At 44.1% G+C, this 4,474-nt stretch overlaps 1 pseudogene; it reads right to left on the reverse strand.

Annotated features, from left to right (window-relative positions):
* Window positions 1-286: 286 nt before the first annotated feature.
* Window positions 287-1,378, reverse strand: LOC146705571 (histone H1 pseudogene; annotated as a pseudogene).
* Window positions 1,379-4,474: the final 3,096 nt, after the last annotated feature.

Genomic DNA, 4,474 nt, shown 5'->3' on the forward strand with positions numbered 1-4,474 from the left:
CACATCTCATTCACTCGTGCTAGAATTCAATCACCTTTCATTAATCTAAGAACGATCAACTAATTTGCATATCAGCTATTAACCCACTAAGTTGACAGGACGACAGAAAAGCATGTTCAAAATAGTATCACAAAAGACAATTTCCCTCATACAGTAAATTACTTATGCTGCCTCAATCAAGCAGGAAGCTTCTCCCAATTTACCATTTTAACAACTAAATTTATTGTCTGATCACTGGTTGGTCAAACCAGGATCTTTTTTTCTCACAAAAGTTAAACTGTTGTCCTGCAACTTGGAGAGTCAATTTTTTTTCTTTAGGATAAATTCAGCATTTGATAACAAGTGTCTGCTAAATTGACACTATTGTAACACTGATGAAAGATAACAAGCTAATTTTCATTGCATGGGTTTGTGTTATTAGGCAGGTCTAATGCATGTCTGTGGAGCTGCATCTCCAGCAGAGCATGTTCTTAAAGCTGCCTTTCCTACACATTTCTCTGCTATTATTTAATCATTTCTTAACTAATGTGCTATGAGTCTTCATGAGTCATTTTGTGTTTGGAATTGTTAGTAGGGTTAATGCATGTTCTGCTTGTGTGTGTGTGATTTTGTATATGTTTCTATTTTCGCAATGTTTCAGACTCCGTCTCAATTTTCCAACTTAAGCAGTCAGTTTTCTTTTCCCCAGGTTTGCTAACCCAAATTTTGATTTCCCACATTAAATAATTCCTATGTGTTCTCACCTAGTCTTCTCACTCTGTTGTCCTCTCACTCTTTTGTCCTCTCCCTCTTCAACAGTCCCGGCAGTTCTCCTTCAGCTTTGTCCTGTCTAGTAGCTGAAGTGCTGCTGCTGCCTTCTTGGGCGACTTCTTAGCAGCTGCTGCCGATTTCTTGGCTTTGGCCGCGGCGGGCTTCTTGGCTTTGCTCTCAGTAGCCTTGTTCATCTTGAAGGATCCGGAGGTCCTGGTGCCCTTGGTCTGCACCAGAGTGCCCTTCGCCACCAGGCTCTTGATGGCGGTCTTGACACGGGCCTTGTTCTTGTCCACATCGTAGCCTCCGGCAGCCAGAGCCTTCTTGAGGGCGGCCACGGACAGGCCGTTGCGCTCCTTGGAAGCGGCCACGGCTTTCACAATCAGCTCGCCCACGCTGAGGCTGACCTTCTTGGGCTTGGAAGTCATCGTCTTCTTCTTCTTGGCCTGAACCTCGGTGCAGGGCGTGTTTATGATGGAGCCTTTCCCACCACAGCGCTGGCACGTTGAACGCATCATGAAGGGTCCATTTCTTTCATGTCGCTAGCCAGCATGCTAGCTGCATGTGGCTTGCCCGAGTCACTCAGTCCTTTTTGAGCATTTCAACATGCTGCCACCGCCATCTTGCTCGCCCCTCTGTGGAATTCATCCAATCAGACAGGAAGATGGGTTTGCTTTCTTCTGCTGCTGCTGTTTATCCACATTGCTGCTGCTTTGCTGGGACTTTTTGTGCTCAGGACTTGCTGCTGTCTCTTTATCATGGAGCTGCATTCCTTATCTTCAGGGAGGAGTGAGCTCGCTTGTGAGGTTGAGAAACACATGGCACTGTAAATAAGTCAGCCAGAAACTTGGCCTGCATGTTTCCAATGATGTTAAACTATAACTTTCTTCCGACCGCTGCATGTGGAAAATTGATTCAGGTCTGCTTTTCACCTGAAAGTGACAAACTAAGACATTTCATTATTATCATCACTGCTTAATCAACACATATCTCTCTCTCTCTCTCGCTCTGTGTTTTTGTGAACAGTCCTTTCTTAAAAGCAGAAAATGAAATTATAGTTGTTTTTTTTTGGTTGATCAACACAAAACCTTTTTCCTATGATTATTTTTTTCTACAATATAAATTCTCCCTCTTATTCACTCTTTTTTTTTTTTTTTTATTTACAATAGCTGGTGACCTGCAAAATCACCGCTGTCACTCACAATCAAAGGCAATTACTCTTGCACAGTGCACAAAAACACTGTGATGTCAGACACATTCACACTCACTTTGTCATCTGCAAAAATAAATCACATGGCTGATGATATGTGCCATGGTGATCCGTAAATATGATCACCAGTTTATTTAACTATTTTTCAACCCAACAAACAAATAATCAAAAACATGATGCTGATGTTATGAACACTCTACACACAAGTCAAGATGCAGGAAAACTGCTCATGGAAACGTTGCACACTCCAGTTATCACAGTTATCATAGCGCTGTTTCCCTCTCTTAGAGTAGTTCTCAGACAGCTCTCGATCTGATAATGTGTAGCCTGCTCATCAGCTCAGAAGAAAGAAAGAAAAAAAAAAACTACAACGCAACATCACACAGTAGTTGCTCTGCCCACAGCGGCAAAGTCTTACACTTTCATATTCAACTCAGCTTCTCCATCATGTACTTTTAGATGTTTCATACAGGGTTCAGCATATTAGTTGTTTTCACAGGTGTGCTCTACATCTCAACAATGGTTCATAATAAGACTACAGTCTTCCACACAGGTCAAGTGCCTCTATGCACATCATTAGTTTAAATATTTACCTATATCACTTCACCTCACATGTCATTGTACTGAATTTAAGCAACCACAAGCTTAATGTAGATTACTTTTAACAACTATCCACCTCAATTAAATCTATGGTCTGGCACACAGGCTGCTGTCGATCAGGGCAAGCTAAAGAATAAACATTGTGTCAGCAAGGGGTGGGGGGAAAGCCATTCACCAGAGCATATCTTAAGTGCTGCTGATGTGGGCTGGCCTTCTCCACAGCTCTCCAAGGCTGGTGTGTTTTCTGAAAACTTCTAACATTTGAATCTCTTCCATTTATAAGCCTGCCATTAACCGCACGGCTCAGGTCCGCGTGACCGCGCTCGCGTGAACCCGCGCAGCTGTGGAGCCGTCGCTCTCTCTTTTTTTTACATAAATACTTTGTGCTGCCAGGAGCAAAGTCCAGCACAAACGTCTGTCTCCCTCCGACTCACTCTTGGTTGCTTAGAAACCCATGATAACAACAACAGTCGGTGTCACAGACCACATGTTCTGCTCCGCACACACAACAACAACGACGACGACGACGACGACAATGACAACAACACAAAATAGGCCTACTGTCCAGCACAATCTGGACCCCGCGGAACTTCTCAACACCCCACTGAGCGGTGGAGAACTCACTACAGTACCCCACACAGCGGTCTGTATTTCGCCCCACTAAGACGGCGAACCAAAAAAAGTTCGAACTGCGCAACTCTGCGACTTAATGCTTCTGTACAAAAAACCCCACTGAGCGGCCTTGTACATCGCCCCACTTAGACGGCGAATTTTAGCCCCACTAAGCGGCCACGGACAACGCCCCACTGAGCGGCGAAGACGTAATTTTAGCCCCACTAAGCGGCCACGGACAACGCCCCACTGAGCGGCGAAGACGTACAGTTATAGAGTTGGACTCTAAACTTACTCGGTGTTGCTTAGCGTGTAATATCAGCCTCGAATCCCGCCAATCGCCATTCATCGAGGAGAAAAGACATACAGCGAATCCACAGGAACTTCCTGGCTGACGTCAGTCTTTCAGCGTGTCCCTCCTCCCCTCGGTGAATGCGATTCCAGGGCTCTGGCATCGAAGGACCAATTAATGATAGGTTTGTAGCATAAACCTATTCGCTGGAACGTTAAGACAATATAATTACACTGCAAGCAAGACGCAAGTAGGCAAACTTCTTCATGTTACTCGTGCACGGGAGAGAACCGGACAACCGCTTGACTCCAGTTGGTCTCGTCCGTTCTCCCATACACTGTCCTTTTATTGAGGTTACATGAATATGCATAAGTTCATTAACATACGACGTCTACATACAAACAAAGAGTACCTTGCCTGTGTGTGTGTGTGTGTGTGTGTGTGTGTGTGTGTGTGTGTGTGTGTGTGTGTGTGTGGGGACTGCTGATCAAAGGGCCAAACATCCTTGGTCAGGAAGAGGGTAGCCTCCCCCTCACCCTAGATGGTTCATCCTAGATAACACGGTGAGGAAGTCCTGCAGTTCATCTAAACAAAGAGCACCTAGACTAGAACAGACGTAGCTACGTTAATCCTACCATAAAACAATAAGACACGGTATGACCTCTCATGCTCCCAAAGTGCTGTCTAATACACACAAAGTTTGCAGACTATCAAGGATCAAAACCTCTACCAATCTACAACTAATTACAAAACTCTAAGCATATATAAGTAAATATTTCTAAGCATAAATGACAATCAACAATACAAATCTAACAACCACCTATTTAAACGGTAGCTGTAAAAAGTTACTCATATTTTGTATTTTAAATACGTAACGCCGGTACATGTATTCCGTTACTCCCCAACGCTGTATTTTATTAGTAAACCAAGAGACTCCACACTTCAAAGCTCAAAAATGAATCTCATGTGGAAGTTGCCACTTACAGACGGGATGAAAGCGAGTCAGTCTC

The sequence above is a fragment of the Copadichromis virginalis genome, linkage group LG7 (genome assembly GCF_057382275.1).
Source record: "Copadichromis virginalis isolate Kocher_CV1m ecotype Utaka linkage group LG7, C_Virginalis_male_GT1.1, whole genome shotgun sequence".
NCBI lineage: Eukaryota > Metazoa > Chordata > Actinopteri > Cichliformes > Cichlidae > Copadichromis > Copadichromis virginalis.